Source organism: Rattus norvegicus, chromosome 1 (genome assembly GCF_021556685.1).
Source record: "Rattus norvegicus strain SHRSP/BbbUtx chromosome 1, alternate assembly SHRSP_T2T, whole genome shotgun sequence".
Taxonomy (NCBI): domain Eukaryota; kingdom Metazoa; phylum Chordata; class Mammalia; order Rodentia; family Muridae; genus Rattus; species Rattus norvegicus.
This window is the reverse complement of record NC_141534.1, coordinates 41,359,822-41,382,831: the sequence shown is the minus strand read 5'-3', so window position 1 is coordinate 41,382,831 and position 23,010 is coordinate 41,359,822. Positions and strand designations below refer to the sequence as shown.

At 37.0% G+C, this 23,010-nt stretch overlaps 1 protein-coding gene across 2 annotated transcripts in view; it reads right to left on the bottom strand.

The window, feature by feature from the left end:
- The window catches only part of LOC148006923 (uncharacterized), an 82,427-nt gene that overhangs the window by 3,864 nt on the left and 55,553 nt on the right, over nucleotides 1–23,010 (bottom strand). For both annotated transcript variants that reach the window (XR_015645097.1, XR_015645100.1), the window contains 6 exons: nucleotides 18,159–18,265; nucleotides 16,669–16,854; nucleotides 13,028–13,273; nucleotides 7,908–8,042; nucleotides 6,510–6,668; nucleotides 3,981–4,090 (listed from right to left, as the gene is read on the bottom strand). The gene's annotated coding sequence lies outside the window, so the exon portion shown is untranslated. The remainder of the gene's footprint in view (nucleotides 1–3,980; nucleotides 4,091–6,509; nucleotides 6,669–7,907; nucleotides 8,043–13,027; nucleotides 13,274–16,668; nucleotides 16,855–18,158; nucleotides 18,266–23,010) is intronic.

Here is a 23,010-nt window from a genome sequence, read left to right as displayed (position 1 = left end):
TTTTTTATTAACTTGAGTATTTCTCCCCTTCCTTATGGGTGTTCCCCTCCCAACCCTCCCCCCATTGCCGCCCTCCCACCCACAGTCTAGTTCACTGGGGGTTCAGTCTTAGCAGGACCCAGGGCTTCCCCTTCCACTGGTGCTCTTACTGGGATATTCATTGCTACCTATGAGGTCAGAGTCCAGGGTCAGTCCATGTATAGTCTTTAGGTAGTGGCTTAGTCCCTGGAAGCTCTGGTTCCTTGACATTGTTGTACATATGGGGTCTCGAGCCCCTTCAAGCTCTTCCAGTTCTTTCTCTGATTCCTTCAACGGGGGTCCTATTCTCAGTTCAGTGGTTTGCTGCTGGCATTCGCCTCTGTATTTGCTGTATTCTGGCTGTGTCTCTCAGGAGCGATCTACATCCGGCTCCTGTCGGTCTGCACTTCTTTACTTCATCCATCTTGTCTAATTGGGTGGCTGTATAGGTATGGGCCACATGTGGGGCAGGCTCTGAATGGGTGTTCCTTCAGTCTCTGTTTTAATCTTTGCCTCTCCCTTCCCTGCCAAGGGTATTCTTTTTCCTCATTTAAAGAAGGAGTGAAGCATTCACATTTTGATCATCCGTCTTGAGTTTCGTTTGTTCTAGGGATCTAGGGTAATTCAAGCATTTGGGCTAATAGCCACTTATCAATGAGTGCATACCATGTATGTCTTTCTGTGATTGGGTTAGCTCACTCAGGATGATATTTTCCAGTTCCAACCATTTGCCTACGAATTTCATAAACTCGTTGTTTTTGATAGCTGAGTAATATTCCATTGTGTAGATGTACCACATTTTCTGTATCCATTCCTCTGTTGAAGGGCATCTGGGTTCTTTCCAGTTTCTGGCTATTATAAATAAGGCTGCAATGAATATAGTGGAGCACGTGTCTCTTTTATATGTTGAGGCATCTTTTGGGTATATGCCCAAGAGAGGTATAGCTGGATCCTCAGGCAGTTCAATGTCCAATTTTCTGAGGAACCTCCAGACTGATTTCCAGAATGGTTTTACCAGTCTGCAATCCCACCAACAATGGAGGAGTGTTTCTCTTTCTCCACATCCTCGCCAGCATCTGCTGTCACCTGAGTTTTTGATCTTAGCCATTCTCACTGGTGTGAGGTGAAATCTCAGGGTTGTTTTGATTTGCATTTCCCTTATGACTAAAGATGTTGAACATTTCTTTAGGTGTTTCTCAGCCATTCGGCATTCCTCAGCTGTGAATTCTTTGTTTAGCTCTGAACCCCATTTTAATAGGGTTATTTGTTTCCCTGTGGTCTAACTTCTTGAGTTCTTTGTATATTTTGGATATAAGGCCTCTATCTGTTGTAGGATTGGTAAAGATCTTTTCCCAATCTGTTGGTTGCTGTTTTGTCCTAACCACAGTGTCCTTTGCCTTACAGAAGCTTTGCAGTTTTATGAGATCCCATTTGTTGATTCTTGATCTTAGAGCGTAAGCCATTGGTGTTTTGTTCAGGAAATTTTTTCCAGTGCCCATGTGTTCCAGATGCTTCCCTAGTTTTTCTTCTATTAGTTTGAGTGTGTCTGGTTTGATGTGGAGGTCCTTGATCCACTTGGACTTAAGCTTTGTACAGGGTGATAAGGATGAATCGATCTGCATTCTTCTTCATGCTGAACCCCATTTTTTAATAGGGTTGTTTGTCTCCCTGCGGTCTAACTTCTTGAGTTCTTTGTATTTTTTGGATATAAACCCTCTATCTGTTGTAGGATTGGTAAAGATGTTTTCCCAATCTGTTGGTTGCCATTTTGTCCTAACCACAGTGTCCTTTGCCTTACAGATGCTTTGCAGTTTTATGAGATCCCATTTGTTGATTCTGGATCTTAGAGCATAAGCCATTGGTGTTTTGTTCACGAAATTTTCTCCAGTGCCCATGTGTTCAAGATGCTTCCCTACTTTTTCTTCTATTAGTTTGAGTGTATCTGGTTTGATGTCGAGGTCCTTGAGACCTGAGGAACTTAAAACTGCACCTGAATACATTAGTGGTAAAGTAATTGAAAGTATACAAAATAATAAACACCAATTTGTCACCTCCATACACACACACACACACAAATATGCACACACACATATGCAATATATATACATATATATGATATGTACTTTTATGTGACCGTTATTTCACTTGATGTGAATAATTAATAATATTTTAGTCTAATTACTGTGAAACAGAACTATTATATACTCCATAAAGAGGGCTGGAATGAAAAAAAAAACCAACAAGCAAAACCTGGGTAAATAGGATTATCTAGTGTTATTAAACATCAATCCATCTTCCCAAGCACCATGGAGTGGAGACACATTTAATATCTAATGTAGTATAAATCCATGTAACATTCTTGTGACACTCTAGAACATAAGGAGCAGAAAGCACTCTAGTCTTCTTTGACTACCATTATATGTGAAACATTCTGTTGGCCAAAATCAATATCAATGAAGAAAGAACAAAAGAAAGACTGAAATGATTCGCTTATTTTAAACTACATTTACCATCTTTCTTCCCAAATCTTCCTGAAACAGATCAATATATATTCCACTCCACTCCAGAAAACGGAACCCTAGGGTTTCCTTTTACAGAAATGATCTTTCCAAAGTGTTCCTACTTCCTGCATTACACTGAGAATTTTGTTCCCAAAGGCAAAAGTCAGATCCCCTTACCTTTCTTGATACATCACTCCTGAACCATGCATACTTTGTAGTCTGATCCCACAAAACATAAGGAGCTATCTGGATAGATAACCTGTTAGTGTCTAAATTATTCGTGGATGAGTCTCTTATTATGACTAATATGCAAATGAGATCCTTTAGAAGGATAAAGTTTGCCTGAGGAATTTTCAGTAGAAGTCTAAATAAAGAAAAGGGATAATTTTATTTTAGACTATCTGAAAACTAATGTTAGTGACAAAACTAACTATGAAGAAAACACGGCAAATGTTTTGTAGACCAACTCATAGTATAACCAAAATTCAAAGAGGTTTGGTATACAGCTAGAGTACTACATAAAATATTTTCTGCGAATCATTTTACTGTATAAAATCATGGGAACATTTTAAAAGTATGAATGATTTTCTATGTATTAGATATTTGACTGCTTCCTACAGAAGCCAGAGGAAGGTGTCAGGATATTGGCATTACAATGAATGAGATTGTTGCAGACCATGTGTGTTCTGTGTCTGAAAACATCTAGTGTTATTAAACATCAATCCATCTTTCCAAGCACCATGGAGTGGAGACACATTTAATATCTAATGTAGTATAAATCCATGTAACATTCTTGTGACACTCTAGAACATAAGGAGCAGAAAGCACTCTAGTGACCTCACACAATGCGATTATAAAAGTTTCACTACAGCAAGACAGAGATGCATGGTACCTGGGTAGCATGTGGAGCTCAATGCTCCTGTTACACACAAAATCATTCTCTGGAGTATTGCACAGAAAAAAGATTCAAAGAAGTCAAAGCTATACCTGACCTAGAGTGTTCGAGATAGTTATATCTGAGAAAGAAGTATTCAGTAATAGCTTCATGTTCTAATCAATGACATATATTTAGCATGTGGTATATTCACAGTAACATGGTAATAATTGTAGGATGCAAATAATCCACAGGTATTATACACACCTCCTTCTTTTAATTTGTTTCACACAGGAACTAAACGAATACTCTACGCTGACCTGCACACAAGGTGTTGCATAAGCTGTCTTCTAAACTGTGACAGTTATAAAGGAGAAGACTGCCAGGTGGGATTACAGACATGGTTCAACACTCTAGTTTGAGAAATGAACGTGTTTAAAAAGTGACAATACATGTCTGTGCTAAGGAAACCTCTTGGCATGGGACATCACTCCAGCTTATAATACTGTAAACACAAGCGTATGTACCTTACAAAAACACTGCTTCTATATTGGTACAGTTCCCCCAAGTGCTCTCTGTATCATTACCTTTGGATGGCATTGATTTTTCCAACCAGAGTTCCTTCATCTGGGATGCGAAGTCAATTCTCATATAAGTCAGAAGTAAGTAAACTTCCTTCAATGTTTGCAATAAAGTCCTTTTTTTAAATGAAAATAAAAAAGTAATGGTCAATGTACACTTTAGAAAGAATATGAAGAGCATTTTTGTTTAAAATTAGCAGTTTAGACTAGTGATTCTCAACTTGGGAGTCATAATCCATTAGGGGTTCACATATCATATATCTTCCATGTCATATATTCTCTCCATTTTTCTTTATAATTCTTGCCAATAGCAAAATTTTAATTGTGAGAAAGCACCAAAATGATGTAATGGTTAATAATTACCAAACCATAAGGAAATATATTAGTGTTACAGTATTAGGATGGCTGAGAATCATTGGTTGAAAGCATGTTACATAAAAGACTCCCAAACTTCTATCTCCCCAGAATCTTGGATTAAATGTGGAACCTATGTGCAGGACCTTGTGTTTTCTTCCCTAAGACTAGAATCAATGAAGCAGTGTCTTAGTTGCTATAGCAATGAAACAAACCTATGGTCTGTTCAAATTGCCTCTCCTGACTTCTAGTCCACACCATGACTTGCAATCATAGATCTGCACTCCACTTCCCAGCCCAAAGCTCTCTCTGCCTTGAAAAACGCCAGATGCTATGTGGAATATCCAGACAGGAACCTATCATAACTGCCCTCTGAGGGGCTCCACCGAGCAGCTGACTGAAACAGACTATGTAGAGCCACAGCCAAAAATTGGACCTTATGAATCAATCAAGGGCTTGTATGGAAGAAATGGGGGAGAGATTCCATGACCTGGAGGAGATAGGAAGTCCACAGGAAGAGCTACAGAATCAACTAAGCAGCACCACTTGGAGCTGTCAAAGGCTGAATTAACATCTAAAAATCCTGCAGAAGCTGCAGCATGACCTACAGCACAATTTCTAGCAAATGTAAAGCTTAGTCTCCTTGTGGGTCCCCCAACATGTGGAGCAGGGACTATCTGTAAGCTGTTGACTGTGAAAACCTGTCCCTACCTGGCCTTAGGGGGAGAAGATGTGCTAAACTTGAAGAGAGTTGATGTGCCTGGGTAGGAGGACAACCCAAAGTTCCCAATTCAGCTCAGGGAAGGAGAGAGACCCTGTGAGGGGAGAATAGGTAGGGGGCAGCATACAAGACATAAAATGAACAAACAAAAAAATGTAAAATGATGACGACAACGATGACGATGATGATGATGCTTTAAAAATCCACCAAAACAATCAAACCAAAAGCAAAATCCTCTTCTTGGAATAGGCAACTATCAAAAAATGACAGCACCCAAAATTAACTCATCCTGACTGTATAATTGTTGAATCTGTACTTTAGGCTCACACAGCATAAAGCTGTTGTATACAAGTACACCTTGCTTACAGACCCAGCAGGAATACTGGTGAAGCTTACTTATTTTCCATGGGAGAAGGTCTCACAGTTTCATGTCTTTTTCTTAAAATTTGTAAATATTCAACTATTTAAATTTAGTTGTAAGCATCAGATTGTTTGAAGAACAGAAACTGTCTTTTGCATGAAATACAACAATGAACATTCATGTTGTACAATGAAAGCCATAAAAGTGGAAGAATCCCAGGTGCCCTTGTACCTGTAAATGGCTTTGAATACACATGGCTAACTTCAGTAAGGTCTTAAGTTTCTGGCAATGAGAATCAGACACACTTGGCAAGCTCAAAGGCCAAGGAAGGATCATTCAGTACCTTTGCCTACTGTTCGTAAGCATAGTTAATCCCAGAGCATTATTTTTACTATTTATGTCTGGGCCATAGCTTCACAGACTTCTGAAAGGTGAAATCAGATCATGGACCAAGTTAAAAAAAAAACAATGAAAATTGCTCTAGAGTCACTGCAGCTCCCTGGCAAGTTAGGAGTGTTAGTGTGTTAGACAAGTTAAAAGTAGGTTAGGCTAATACTTGAGTATTTGTCATGGAATTAGAATGGCAATATCTGGCAAAAGTGAAAGTGCTGGATTATTTTTTGATTGAGAAGGAAAACGACTTCTTGTATATACAACACAGAGGGTAATATTCAACATCGATAGCCTATTGTAGGTGAGTGTTGGACTTGTCAATTTGAACTGTTATTTTTGAAGGATATTTTTTGGTAAGTCTTATTTAATACATTCATTTGATAAAGCATATTTTTACCACCATTATAACTTGTTCAGCTATTAATTCACAGGGTATGTTCAGAGGTGAAATCAGTGGGAATATTTATAATGCCCAACTAAAGCCCATCTGATATATGAGGATTTTAACTTCCAACAGAAGCTCTTCACCTGTGTCTTTATGATGAATCTTTGGGTTTGTCAGACTTTTACCTGCCATGCCTCTTATCAAGAGGTCACGTGTCCATAGTTCTTAGAAACAGTCATCCTCATGTAATCTTAAGGACAGAAAGCACATATGCATCTCTAGAGGGATGCTTAATGTTGGTGACGTGAAAACCTTCCTTACCTTCATGACAGATGCTATTACAAGCATGAATTCTTTAATCCATTCAATGAGTTGTTCACTGTCAATCCTCTCTCTGAGGCACCAATGTGAATTTTCAGGTAGAACTTCAAATATGTGATCTGATTCTCGTCCTTTACCTGCAATTATGGATAACATATCCTGTGTGGGATAAGGATGTAGTATTAGAGCTCCACACCTGAAGCACAAATATGTCTTTTATTGTGAACCTGAGCAAGGACAGTTTTGGATGCACAGCTATAACTGAGAGGAATAAAGTAGTCATTGAACTTTTTTTCTGTTTTAGCTTCCAAATACATTTTCTTCCCTAATCCATTTTTCCCCAATTTGTAACATCATGGTTTTGTTGGGACTTCTGTTTCCCAAAGCATTGTGGTGAATAGGCCTCTATTACTTTGTGTTTCCTTCTATCAATATCTTTCTCAAACCTGGCATCTTAAGTAAATGTTGGGACATTTCCCTTCCAGAGATCAACTCACTATTTTACTTACTGTTTGTCCTGGCCTGTATTATGAATCCTAACTTTTGTGTTTTGAAGATATATTTTTTCACCATATTTCTGAGACTTTTATATTCTTATTCTGTGACTTCTTAATTTCAACTATGTCTACAGATCCTTTCACATTTAAAAAACCAAGCATATTTCTATCATTCTTCCATAATTTACTCTGTAAACATGACTACCATGCATGGGTTTACTCCACTTTAAATTGATTACACGAATACAAACAAGGTTACCAGAAAATTCTTCTCTAAAATACCTAAGAAATTGGCAGTAATGCTCATGTGTCAGACAGGATAAATTTCTTCACAAACAGCATAAATTCCTATCACAGCTATAGTGCTGAAAGAGATGTTGGATACTAAAGATATGTTTCCAAAGAAGTTTAATCACTCATTTAAAAAAGATTAAGCCATAGTAGATGGCATTTAAATATAGTCCACTAGGATAAATGATGTCAATATATATATAAAAAAACCAGTGTGTTCATCTAATTCATTGATCATTTAAAGGAAAAGCCTACAGATATTTTTAAGTATTGAGTAATTTCAGAGGCAATGATATTAAGGGAGATTCTAGAGATATGTGGAGTCATAAAGAAGCTGCAAGACTTTACAGTTGGGTAGTTAGTGGGGCACTTGCATAGAATTATTTTCTCCAACATACTGGTGGGTTTGAATCTTTGATGCAGTCAGTGCAAAACATGGGAATGGTATTTCTTCTCTTTTTCTTTCAATTACATTATTCAAAATACAGTAGAACTTATTTCTGTTTTAAAATGATCTTACTCTCATAGATCGGTTATCTGAACATTCCTCAGTTTGATTAAATAGCTTACTGAGGAGAAAGGTGCTATAGAAAGCCAAAATGATACTCACAAGTTTTGGAGCAGGCAGCTTTCTGTCGACATAAATGCTTGTAAGATTTTTGCCAAATAAGCATTTCTTTCTTGGTGGTGTTGGATCAGAATAAACTGGTGGCTTGGTATGTATATATATAGCCTTTCTGTTTCTCTGCATATAAGAAAGAAGGGAAATCATTTTTTAAAATTGAACTCTCTTTAACCTTGTATATCCTTTGCATTTATCACACCAAATCAAAAAGAGATATGTGTTAAAGTACTAGAAGCATAGAAAACATCAAGTAGGCACATAATAGTCAAAGGCTAACTGAACATAGAAATAAAAATACGAAAAGCTATGAATGAAAAAGACAAAGTCACAGATAACGTTAACTACATTAGACTAATATCTGAATTTTCAGTGGATATTCTAAAATATAGTGGGCCTGCATCAACGTTCTCCATGTTTTCAAAGAATACAGATACTAGCCTAGACTTTATTACTGAGCAAAAGCATCATTCATATCAACAGAAGAGGAGAAACATTACATAGTTTAAGCACCACTAAGTCATTTCTCATCATCAATCTTGGTCTACAAAAGGCAAACAGCAGGCTGAAGATAACGTACATATACACAAGAGGACAGAAATGATAAATAACCCTGTAGTCATTCGAAAAAGAGGGGGAAAAGTATGTGTCAACAAAAAAAATAACAAAGACACATAAATACTGCTCATTAATAACTCTAAGCATTAACTGTCTCACACCAATAATATACAGACTATCAGTTTGGGTCAGAAAGCAGGTTTCATCATTCTCCTGCATCCACAAAATACACTTGTTTTAGATAAAATCGCATACTTGTGTTTACGATGCAATTGCCTATATTTCTTTGTCTAGGTTTCAGGTGCCATTTAGTTTTCCATGTTCATTGGTGTTGCCTTGTTCAGTTAATGTTTAGGAAGTGATGTTGGTGAGGCTTTATGGGTGAGGTCAAGGGAACATGGCAGAAGACTGGGAGGAAAGAAGTTTAAAAATTCACTTCTACAATATTATTTCTCCTAAAAACATCAAGAGTGTTATAAATTTTATCAAGCTTTCAAAGGATAAAATCAAAATGTTACTACAGGATTGTCTAGAATTTTTACTGTTTAAATCTAACTGATTCATAAACATGTGGGAATCTTTCCATTATCTGATATCTGTTCAATTTATAAGACATTTTGTTTTGTTTTGGGTTAAATTTCTTTTTCATTTTTTTCTTTTGTTTTTGGCTTTGTTTTTTTAATCACAAAAGCCTTTTATTTCTTGGATAGAATTTTCCCAAGAAACTTAATACAGTTAAAAGTTACTGTTAATGACAGGTTTTCATTGATTTACTTTTCAGTAAGTTTGTGATTTTTACAAAGAAGGAGTACTCACTTTGTGAGTTAATCTTGTATGTTGCTACTTTTGAAAGAATTTACAAGATATCTGATTATTCTTCTGGAATATTTAGGCTCACTTATGTTTACTATCATATGATTTTCAAAAAGACATTCTTTGAATTCTGCATTTCTAATATATGTCCCCTTGGTCATATGCAGTTTTAATATTATCTTATTTGTTTACATATGCTGTATGAAACAAGAGTAAATTGAGTATGACCAAGATCAGCAAAGGAAGCCATTGGTAGCATAATATTTCACAAATAACTTGATGAGCGGCAGCACACACTATAAGGAAATTCTAGGTGATAGAATCATTATCATCCTTGCAGACATAAGGCACTCACTGTTAAATATTCTTCAATTAACTCAATATGGTAAGCAGTCTTATTGCTAGAAATTTCAACTTTTGATGTTTTAGACTATTGCCAATTAAGGCTACTTGCAGATGTGGAAAGAAGAAAACTAAAGTAACCAAAAAGAAGGAATTGTATATTTATATAACATTTATATTATATTACTTTAGGAAAATGAATTTATCTTGTCAGAGAGGAGTGAAAATGTGTGACTTGGACAAGTCAAAGGACCTGCACGGATGATCCTAAAGAGAAATAAACAAGATACCAAATGTTGAACTTTAAAAGCATACTTAGGAATAATATTTTTTTCTGAGAAACCAAATGAAAGACCCAGAACCATGTTCAATTCTATGGTAAAGAAAATACATTTAAGTCTAATCAAAGAACAGTTGTTTTGAACTGAGCTGTTAGTGTCACTTATTGAACCTATTCTGCTATCTTGCCATAGTGGCTATCATCGTACTTTATAGGTGTTACAGGTGGGTACAACTATCAATTGCTTCCCTAATGTGTCAACTTGCCTACTGTTTTATCTACCTTAGAACTTTGACTTAAACCTAGAGGCTTCTAAGACATATCCAGGTAGATTGCTGAGATGCCTTGTAAGATTTATTTGGCAACTGGCAATCAAGCCACCAACCTTGAGAGAAATCCAAGTGCTACCTGACGCATCCATATTTTGGGGGAAAGCCACAGGAAGTACTTTAACAATTTGTAGAATTTCTCTCACCAGGATTGAAATCATGGCTGGAGGTAGAAATCTAGTCCGATTTATGTAGCTAGTTTGGTCATAAACTTTAAAATTGATGACATTAATTTAATAAATTAGCGACATTCCTTACAGCATTTAAATATTAGTCTTATATGTACCAACAATTGGGGCCATCATCCTACACCAAAGAAGCCTCTTTGTATAGAAAATGGAGACCATTACAGAAAACAAAAACTTGGACACAATGAAGAGATAATTGCATTACGAAAAATCCAGCACCAGTGAATACATGTACATTAGAGCTAAATGCACTGTAGCTCAGGGACCATTGTAGAAGAGGGCTTAAAAACACTGTAAGACCCAGCATACTTGAAAGTCTGTTTTGAAATTGCCTCTCATAAAAATAGGTGCAAAATCACAATAATAGCAACGTCAATGCAGTGTTAAGGCAATGGTCAAAATTTCGCTTCTCAAAATTTATAGGCAGCTAATTATGACTGACAGAATATTAATTTTTCCAGAAATGACCTGCATATGGATTGTCTAATACACACTGTATATCATGGAAACCATATTCACAAACAGAACAAAATGAACTCAAGTAATATTCATATTTGTAAAGATAAATATATACCTACATACATATATACATACATACATACATACATACATATATATAAACACGTATAAAACAATATTGAAATGAGTATGAAAGTTCAGTGAGTGTGATGGACTTAAGGGAGGAAAGTCAGGCTACAGTGCTATAATTCAATTTTTGATAAAAATTTAAAATAATACTAGTAATAAATGAAAACCTTGTAAACTTACAGTAATGGGAGTTCAGGAAAGACCAAGAACAGCAAATATGAAAATTATCAATTTCTTTACTGGAGTTTTCTGTAAGATTTCCATTTCTCAAATTTGGATTACAGACACTTTTGAGATAGACAAACCATGAATAAACAATATTTCATGTTGAGGCCTCAGGTGATGAAGAGAGATATAACAAATATGCTGTATGCTTCTGTGCATTTCTCAGTGTGCGTAATGCATGCATGCGTGTGTGTGTGTGTGTGTGTGTGTGTGTGTGTAAAACACATGCAGATCACATCACTGGTGATATATATTTAGAGATTAATTAGAGCTTTGAGCTTATTAACATATGAGGAGCCTCCAGTATTGGTCTTTCTCTCTGTCTCTTTTTTTTGGGGGGGGGGAGTGTCTTTTGATCATTACTGAACAATACGTCAGAAATATCTGTCCAATAAGATTCTGTTACTGTATCTGACTGCCATCTTTATTCAGGTATAAACTACTCGTTTAGAGATGATTGTGCTACAATACCTACTTTGTTTGTCTTTTAATGTATGTTTTGATGACCAAATTCATGTCACAAAGTCTAAATCTCAATTGCTTTAGACACTAGATTATCTTTTCAGGTCATTTTGTATATTCTAAAACCATGATCTACCTCTAAGTTCATCATGTGTGATGATTAATTTTTATTGTTAATGGAATCTTATTTATAACTTTCTATGGCACGGAATTCTATGAAGAATTCTGAGGGATTATTCAGTGTCATTAGCTTCTGGCCACACATTGGTAACTGAGGTGGGAAAACTAGTATTATAACTGGGCTGTAGAGGCAGAGATTGAAAATTTTTCCAAACACTGTGTAGGACCATGAACAAGGCACATTGGAGTGTATGCAATTACTCCAATATGCAGCATAAAATAAGTACAATGAGTGGAAACTATTTGTAACTAATACGGTGAAATATAAAACTAACATAGGATCTTGGAATAATTCTTCTAATATGATTAAATGGGAGGTAGAAGGGAACATTAAAATACAATGACCTTAGACCTTCTTAAATCATCCACTACCACTTATATGTGGTAGTTGTTCTGTTTTGTCCTCCTAAATGAAACATAAAATGTCATCATCAGACAAATATTCTCAGATGATAGATTTACATCACTTAAGATAAGGGTAATATTTGGGTGTATTATCTTAACTCTACAGAAAGAATTACTTCAGTTAAAAATGTATTTGAATTTGTGTGCTACCACCTGATAATCAGGTGAGTTTAACCTCTTTATCATACCTCTCATAGGTTTTGTAGTGGATCCTGTGCAAATATTTTTAGCAATGATAAGATTTTGACAAATATTGTTTCTCATAGGAAATTAAACAAACATTAGTATTTTTGTGCTAGGAAACCAAAGCATGTTGACAGAGATGCAGGGCTTTATATTGCAGAATATTTAATCAATTTTTAAATCAAATCATTGTTTCTAAATGATCTTATCAAAAATAATGATTTCATATGCAAGAAATTCTCTAACTTAAGGACCATGGGAAGAAAGGGGGGAAAATATAGCAGACAATATTGGCGGATACTCAAAGAAAGAATGTGTCATACATACCTGAATGATGTATCCAGATGTATTTCAGTATATGAGTACATATATGTGTGTGTGTGTGTGTGTGTGTGTGTGTGTGTGTGTGTATGATGTTTAAAAACTTTTCCCACACTCTCTCAAATAATCATTTTGTGTCCCAAAGCTTCTCTGATATACACAAATTTATGACATCATGAAATGATTTGATCAAATGACTCCATTCAATTGATGAATAAATAAATCTTGTCTTACCTGTAGGACCTTCTTCCTGCAGTGCAGCATATGAAATATTAAAATTTTCATCAATATCACTGGTTTTCCAGTTGTAGCCAGCTATGGCTTTGGTCATAATAGGAGATTTTCCAGAATAATTTATTGATTCTTTGTATGTCTTTAAGTCTTCAGACCTTTTGTCAATGTGTTTATTAAACATATCATCATTTCCAAATATTTGATCATAGTTGTCAATCATAATTTGTATAGGAGACATCTGTAACACTGCAAGGCAAAAGCAAGATTGTCATTTCACATAGTTTACAAAATAAATTTAAAAATGAAAAGAAATACTAGGAGGAAAATTACAGATAGGAACCCATGCAATGAAGTCTCGAAATGGAGACTCTAAGTCTTTTGCATCTTTATACAACTTGTTAAAATTTCATGCATATTGCAAAGAACAGAAGAACTACTTAACCAAAGCAACATTTCAGAACTGATATGCTGCAAAAAACTGTGAGTGTACCAAATTAATGACTGCTGTGTGTTACTTTTTTGTGTGTGGGTGGGGGTAGCTGTTTATTGTGATGTTTTGAATGGGATGCCTCTCTAGTTCCAGGCATCGCAATACCCTCTCGTTGACAATTTTCTGGTGCCTTGGTCTGCCTGGTGAAGAGTGCCACTGCTTAGAATTTGTAGTTACAAAAGGTAGGTGCCCATTTTCAATGTACTTTCTCTGCTACAGTTTTGCTTCCCAAGATAAGAACCATCAGGTCTCAGCTTCCTGTTTGTTTTTTTCTTCTTTTATGCAGTCGTGCTCCTCTGTCATGACACTGAAGTGCTATACTCGCTCAGCATTTGTAGGTCTCAAATAACCACCTACTTCAATAAGTTTCCCTGGTCATGTAGTTTTATTTTTTTATTGTTTATTTCATTCATTTACATTTCAAACGTTATCCCCCTTCCACAAATCCTATATCTCCTCCCCTGCCTCTATTGCAGTTTTCTCTCACTTGACTACACACTCCTGCCCCAACAACCTAGCATTCCCCTACCCTAGGCCATCAAGCCCCTCAGGACTAAGCATCTCCCCTCCTAGTGATGCCAAATAAGACAATCCTCTGGTACATATCCAACTGGAACCATGGTTCCCCCATGTGCACTCTTTGGTTGGTCTTTTAAATCCTCATGTTTTATTAAGGCAATAGAAATGCGACTGAGAGAAGTTGGTGAGAAGAGGGAGTCTTAATTGAGAAAATGCCTCCATCAGATGGACCTATTGTATAGTGAAGCCTAAGGGATATTGTCCTGATTAACCTTGGAATTTGTAGGGTCCAGATCTCCAGGATGGTGCCACCCTTGAGTTATTAGTCAGAAAAAGAAAGATATGAGATACAAGGCAGGAGGCAGTGCTCCTACTAGGCTTCTGCTTCAGTTCTTGCCTCCCTGTTTTATTTTTGGCTCTGACATTTCTCAGTATTTAACTGGTAACTGCAAGTATATTGTGGAGTGTAACCTGTCTTCCATTAGTTGCTTTTCATCAGTGTTTTGTCACAGCAATTGTAGAAAATTATGACACTTCCTAAATTGAACAACACTGGTAAGTTACTTTTCTTCTGAGATGATGACTTAGGTTAGGCAAACTCTATTCATCACATATGTTTCTCCTCAGCATGCACCTCAGTTTATTTTTGAGCAGTCCTGCACAGGATAGTCTTATTTTATATGCAGATTGTACAGGATAGTTTTGCTTCTTTGTTTTCATACCTGACCATACAAAAGAATATTTGAAAAGAACTGTCCATAAAGGAAGAATCTTTAATAGTTATTAAGAGTGAAAAATACATTTTATTGTTTCATTTGGAGTAAACATGCAGTTTGATATAGTCTTGGATTTTAGGTTTCCAGTACCTTGGTAATTAGAAATTAACTAAACAAGCTACGTTTCTAGTTAAAGTCAAGTACAGTCCTGAGCAAGAATCTTATTCAAGGTATCCCTTGGGCTATCATCCTCCATTGTGAGTAACATCATGATATCTTCTTTCCTGTGGACCTAATACCTGAGAGCTACTAGTTAACATGTACCTTGCTTTCTGTCATATTTACATTTTCTTTATCTTTTATCTTTTTCAAAATATGTGTCCTTTATTAATTCTCTGAAATTTCTAATCATGCTACCAAGTAACTCTCACTTCATTTTTCAATCCTTCCATATATCCCTTGGAAACAATCCCCCCTCACTAAATTTCAAAAGTTAAAATTAAATAAAAATTTAAATTTAATTTAAAAAAATTAAACTAAATTTAAAAAAAATTAAAAATACAGTGTGTGAGATGTGTTGTGCCATAAGTGGTCACACATTATACCCTCTTGTCCAAACAGATTTTCTTGCAAATGTATAGTGAAGTAAGTCTGGTTTAAGCTCTCTGTATTTTACTATACTCTCAATACTGGAACGTCCTGGAGATGCCTCTCCCTCTATATCCTGGTATCTTGCTGTAGCCTTTAATCATTGTGATCCTGCAGCTTTGAATCTGCAGGATCTCCCCCATCATATGCTCCAGCAGCAGGATCTAGGGCCCCTATATATATGTAGCAGATATGCAGCTTGATCTTCAGGTATGTCCCCTACCAGTTGTATGTACACATGCAAACTCACACTCATACACACACTCACGCACACACAAATATGTCCCCTAGCCAGTATGCAGACTGGCTCTGACTCTGTAGTCTACAACTGGATTGCTTTCTTTTATCTGGGCTGCTTTGTATGGCTTCAGTGGAAGGTGATTCACTTATTCCTGTTGTGAACTGATGTGTGAGAGTGGGTTGGTGTCAATGGTAGGTCTACACTATTGAGGTAAAGAATAATGGAGGGAAAAACAGGTTGTAAAGATGGGACTTGGAGGAAGGGACTGCAATCAGGATATAAAGTAAATAAATGAGTGAAGAATATTGATGTATATGTGTTTATAATAAAATTAACAGCTACAGTATACTTGAGGATCATAAAACTGTACCTGAAATAGGTTAGTGCTAAAATAATGGAAAGCATACAAAATAATATACACCAATTATTCATCATTACATATGTATATACATATACATATAGAAATACATTTACAAGTACACTTACACGTATATGTACACATGCAAACACACATTCATACACACACACATATATATTTATGCACACACACACACATATATATATATGCAATGTGCTTTAATATGACCAGCAATTCACATGATGTGAATATTTAGTAATATCATGGTCTCACCACACTGAAACACAACTATTCTATACTCCAAAAATAGGGCTACAATGGAAAAAACAAACAAAACCTAGGTAATCCAGATCTTTTAAAATTTCACTCTAGTCTTCTTGGATTACCATTATATGTACAGATTATTGTTGGGTAAAACATCAATATCTAAATCAATATCTAAGAAGAAAGAAGGAAAGAACAGTAGAAAGAAATGATTAACTTACTTTAAACTACATTAAAATCTCCCTTCCCAAATCTTCCTGAAATAGATCAATACATATTCTACTCCACTCCATAAGCATACAATCCTAGGGTTTCCTGTTAGAGAAATCATCTTTGTAAAGTATTCCCAATTACTGAATAATAATTAGACTTTTGTTCCCAAAGGCAAATTTCAGATCCTCTTACCTTTCTTAAGACGTCACTCCCAAATAATGAATCTCTCGAAGTCTGACCCCACAGTACATGTGGAGCTATGCGCAGAGATAACCTGTAACTGTCTAAATTATTCATGGAAGAATTTTTTATTATTACTAATACACATATGAGATGTTTTAATAGTATAAAGTTTGGTTCTGGCATCTGTTGCAAAAGCTAAACAAAGAAAAAGGAGAATTTTAGGTCAGACCATCTTGAAAATAATGAAAGTTAGAAATCTAACTACAAAGAACAAATAGGGTAAATGTTTTGTAGACCAACTCACAGTATAGTCAGAATTCAAAAGAAGTCAGAATATATAGCTAGAGTATTACATAAAATATTTTCTGCAAATCACTTTTCTGTACAGAATCATGGAAAAAACATTTTTCAAATTATTTATGAATTTCAGTGTACTAGATGTCTGACTGCTACCTACAGAAGCCAGAGGAACATGTCAGGATCCCTGGTAACAGAATGAATGAATATTGTTGCAAACCATGTATATTCTGTGTGTGAAAACATCCAGTGTTATCAAACAGCAAACCATCTTTCTTGCCACCATGGGGACACATTTAATATCTAATGTATTGTGAATCGACGACACACCCTTATAACAATCTAGAACATAAGGAGCAAAATCCCACTCTGGACTCTACTCAATGCCCTGGTATTAGAATGAATGAAGATTTTTGAAAACCATGTGTGTTCTGTGTATGAAAACATCCAGTGTTATTAAACAGCAAACCATCTTTCCAACCATAATGGAGTGGAGACACATTCAATATCTAATGTAGTATGAATCCATGTAACACTCTTGTGACACTCTAGAACATAAGGAGCCGAAAGCACACTTGTGACCCTACAAAATGCAATTATAAAAGCTTTGCTACAGCAAGCCAGAGATGCAGGGCTCCTGGGTTGCAATGGGAGGTCAAAGCTCTGGTTAAGTATGAAATTATTCTATGTATCACACAGAAAAATGATTCAAAAAAGTGAAAGCTATACCTGATCTAGACTTCTCTAGGTAGTTATAGTTGAGAAAGAAGAATTCAGTAAGAGATTCCTGTTCTAATCAATGACACATATTGACCATGTGAACTATTCACAATACCATGGTAACAATTCTAGGATGCAAGTAACCCACAGGTATTGTACACACTTACTTCTTTTAAGTTGTCTCACACAGGAACTAAACCAATATTTTAAACTGACCTGAACACGCGGTGTTACATAGACTGTCTTCTAAATCATGACATTTATAAAGGAGAAGGCTCCCAGGTAAGATTACAGACATGGTTCAACATGCTAGCTTGAGAAATGGGAATGTTTAAAAAGTGACAATACATGTCTGACCTAAGGAAACCTCTTGGGATAGAACATCATTCCAGTTTATAATCCTGTAAACACAAGCCTATGTACCTTACAAAAGCATTGCTTCTATATTGGTGCAGTTCCCCAAGTGTTTACTGTATCATTACCTTTGAATGCCATTAATTTTTCCAGCCAGAGTTCCATCTGGGATGCTAAGCCAATTTTCATAAAAATCCAAGGTTAGTAAGCTTCCATCGATGTTAATAATAAAATCCTTTTTTTATTGAAAATAAAACAAAAATAGTAATGGTCAGTGTACATTGTAGAAAGTACTTGAAAAACATTTTTGTTTAAAATTAGCAGTTTAGACCAGTGATTCTCAACTTGTGGGTTATAATCAAAATGGGGTCACATATATTTTCCATATCAGATATTCCATCCATTTTTCTTTATAATCAAATCAGGAGCAAAATTTGAATTATGAAGAGAAGCAAAATGAAGTAATGGTTAAGAGTCACAAAGCCATGAGAAAATATATTAGTGTTACGGGATTAGGGAGGCTGAGATCATTGGTTGAGATCGTAGTTCCCTAAAAGATTCCCAAACTGCCATGGATCCAGAATCTTGGCTCAAAAGTGGAACCTATATGCAGGATCTTATTTTTCTTCTTCCCTAAGACTAGAATCAATGAAGCAGAGTCCTAGTTGCTATAGCAGTGAAGTAAACCTACCCTCTTCAAATTGCCTCTCCTGGCTTCTAGACTACAACACTCCTTGCAATCATAGATCTCCACTCCACTTCCCAGCTTATGTAGTCCTGGCTGACCCAAACTCACAGAGAACCTCCTGCTTCATCTTCCCAGTGTCAGAATTACACACATGTGCCAGCATGACTAGAATGTCTCTCCTTGAAATCTGGATATGTTTTACATGTTAATGTTGGTGTTGTACATACAGTATACATAAAGACTGCAATTTGGAGATTTTCTTGTTTATGAAGCTTCCTCTGGACCCTTTCCCTATTTTTAACATGCCTGCCTGTTCACACGGATTTGTAGATGTCTACCACATGAGTTCCTTCCCCATTACTAAATCACATGCCCGAGAATCAACTTAATGAAGTGGTGTATGTTGGCCAACAATTGGAGGCCACAGTCCACCATGGCAGGTTGAGCAGCTGTCTACATATTATCCTCTCTGAGAACGCAGAGCAATGAATACTTATGCTCCACACCCTTTCTCATTATATATAGTCAAGGCCTATTGATTGATCAGTGCTGTTCACTGTTAAGATTTATTGTCCAACTAGACTGACCAAAGTAATCTCTCAGGGTATCCAGAAGGTTATGTAATCAAGGTGTGGTACATTTCTTCAGGCTCTTCTTTTTTTGTTTTTCTTTGTGGGTTTTTTTTTGAAACAGGGTCTCACTCTGGGCTGAAGTTGGTCTTCACCTTGTCTTATTCTCTGTCTCCAGGTTGGTAGAATTACAGGGCCTAACCACCACATTTGCCTGGAAATCTCCATAGACCTAAATCTATTTGTTTCTTGGTAATCAAAAAGAGAATCTAACAATAGTCAAGCTAGGCCCAATGTCTTTGCTCCCTTCCTGCTACCTGCTGATTGGAATGTAGAAGTCTCAGCTATCTCTCTAGTACCATGGCTTCCTGTCTTCCCACGCCCCCATGACAATAATAGACTAGACCCCTAAAAATGTTAAGCCAGTCCCAATTAAAAATTTTCCTCTGTAAGAGTTGTCATGGTCACGGTGTCTCTTCATACCAATAGAACATTGACTACGACACTGGTACTATGTCTGATCTTAAACAACTGTAAACTCAACCAGGCATGATGTTAGTAGAACATCCAGGTGAGATGATGTTGGGGCTACAAGCTCACAGAGAACCCCAACCAACAGATACCTGTAAGGTCTCATGGGCAGGTCTCTGTTTTCTTTAGTGTCCTCTTTCTGTCTATCTTACTGATTTTTATTCTCCCCATGAACAGAGTGTAAAAATACATTGCCTTTACTTCTAAGTCATCCTTAGCGTTCTCTTTAAGGCCTGAGTTTATGGGACAAGGTTTCTTACTAGAATCTTCACCTTTGGTGTACTTCTAATCTCTGGCCTCTTGGGCCCTGAAGAACAATATAAGAACCAGGTTCTCAGAGACTCAAAGAGAAGAAATGAAGTCCATGAACTCAGTGAAAATTTTATCAACCCAAAGTCAAACTGATTCAAATCAACGCTGGCCCACTAAATTATCAGAGCATCTTCAAGAGAGAAAGCTCCCAGGACTGGGGACAAAAGTTGAAACTTGAGCTTTTAATCTCCTTTCAGATGAAAGTGATGTGGTCTGGGAGTCAGAGGCAGGAGGGTCTCTAGGTTGTGTTAAGTCTGGGCTGTGCATTGAGAGCCTTTCTCAAAAGAACAGCCATAAGGAAGTGACATGGAAACAATCTGTCATCTCAGGGGATGTGACTTTATATGATTTGGTGACTTAATCCTATGAAAAGAAACTCAGATATGGGGTGACAATCTAATGGCAGAACCTTGTCTAGCACAGACAAGTAGAAGGACAGGAAGGAGGGAGGAAGAAGGGACAAAGATGAGCGATGCTACAGGCATTCAAATGTTAAGAATGCTATCCCTAAGAACTGGAGGAAAGCTACCTGCCCCACAATGTAGCAGTGCTTACAGTTTACTGCAGTTCAGAAACTGGAGATGATTGTCCCTGTGTTGCTGTACAGAAAGGACTGGAACAGTAGCAAAGACAGTGGCTGCACCCATTTCATGGGTGCTATAGAGCAAGACACATTCTGGAGAGGTTTCCAAATAAAAATGTCCAAGTGGTACTTCTGAGCTTAAAATTTCATAGCTTAGGTAAAATCAGATTTTTCTTATTTCCAAATGAACTTTTGAAGGTTTTCAAGTTGTTCCTCTAGAGGGTGCCCAAGTGCTTGAATATTCTGACAGTGACCCTCTCCAAATGAAGTTTTGAAGGTTTTCAAAATGTTCCTCTAGAGGGTGCCCAAGTGCTTGAATATTCTGACACTGAACCTCCCCAGGCATCTCACCAGTGGTCAAGGTTTAATATGGGAACAGTTAGTTATTTTTACACAGTTCTTTTTGCTTGTGTGTGTGAGCTGTCCCTTGTCGACAATAGCTTTCTGTTTTCCTCAATGAGGACTGTTGCTCATTTGTGAGCCTTCATTAACTCAAAGTGAAATGATTAAAAATATTTATCCTGTTAGAATAGGCTCCATCTTTTTCACAACCCATTAAAAAACAACAACAACGATAACAAGACTCTGGCTTTTGAGATAACGTATACTAATTCCCATTGTTTACCTAGCTGTAGTGCTATATGAACAGTACTTAAAAGGCTAAATAAACTTGGTTTGTATTTAAAAAAAAAGGTTTCAGACCTGCAGAGGAACAGCCTTGAAGGATGCTACTGACATGGAGACTCCAGGCTCAGCCTCAGCCCATGAAGAAGATAACAGAACACAGAAATCTTCCTGTTCCTGCTAGCGCTGTGGCAGCGCATATGTGCCCTCCTGATGCATGGGGAACTGAGATAGGAGAGCCTGGAGTTTGAGGCTACAAAGGGAGGCACTGTGCTTTCTCATTACCAAGCCTAGTATAGGACAAATCAGCACAACTCAGAAATCGGTCTCTCCCGCTCTTGCAGTTGCAAAGGGAAATGGGATGTAGCTTTGGACAGTTCTCAAGTTCCATCTGGGTCTCCCCTCTCCAGCTCTGAGTCCAGTCTCGCCAGTTTGTTGGATGTGAATTCTATGATCCCAAATTAATGTGTAAAATATTTTTTCCTATAATTCAGCTTCTCATCAAAGCCTCTAAGAACCAGAAGCTAAACAAAAAGCCACAGCTTCTTAAGAACTTTTTACTTCTTTTGTTTTCAAGGGCCCAGGTCACCATCAAGGAGACTAAACCTGGGGTAGGAAGAGCATGAGAATGTCTCAGCGGTATTGGGCCTTTACTGGGAATATCTTTTCAGATACCCCTGGAATGCTCTGAACTCACAGGCAGGGGATTTAGAGGTGGGACTCTTTATCCTAGTAGCTAGATGTGGAAATGGCACTTCCAAGTCCTATTGGGGATGGCTTGCCCAGGGAGCTTGGCTCAGTGGAGTGTAGAATGAATGCCAACATTAACAATAATTCTGGTCCAAGTGCAAATGTCTGCATCAAGTCCTCAAAAAATCCTTTTATGGTCCATTTGTTTGGACACACCCTGGTTCCAAACCTTGTTTTGCCACAGGACCCACATTGTTAGAAACATGCTAGCTTGCTGAAGACTTGGCCTGCTTCTGCCTTCTGTTCTGCAACACTGACTGGATGCTAAGATTCATTCTTAGGCACTGTGACATTTGAGCCTTTGCAAAATATATTATGTTTATTCACGCCCCCCTCTCGTTGTGTGTGTGTGTGTGTGTGTGTGTGTGTGTGTGTGTGTGTGTGTGTGTGTGTGTGCACTTGTGCACATGAATTCCACCGTGCACTGTGTGGCATCAGTGGATAACTTTTGGGAGGAGTTCTGTCCTTTGGACCTGATTCCAGAGGTCACACTCAAGTCACCAAGCTTGGTAGCAAGTTCCTTTACCTGATGAGCTTGTTGGTCCAGTCTGAGCTTTCACTGAACCCTTAGCCCCTCTTTCCCCATAGCTACAAGAAAGCAATCTCTGCAGGGTTACTTTTGGTCCTAAGTGACTTTCTTAGGTCCCAACAGCTAAACATTTTAATTAGAATTCAACATAGTAACTCAATTGCTAAATTAGTAGGAATTACAGAATGTGGGCTTTTCTGATTCTTTTTTGCTTTCCATATTCTTAATTAAGAGTCTTCTATACAGTAAAACAGTCATCATTTGGACCTATTTGGTTTCCTTAAGATATATTTTTAGGAAGATTTTACGAAGTTTGGATGTTTAATTTGCTCCTCAAATACCAATTTTCAAACTAGGAAGTGAGTGTTCTATGAACTTCACATGAGAACTCACT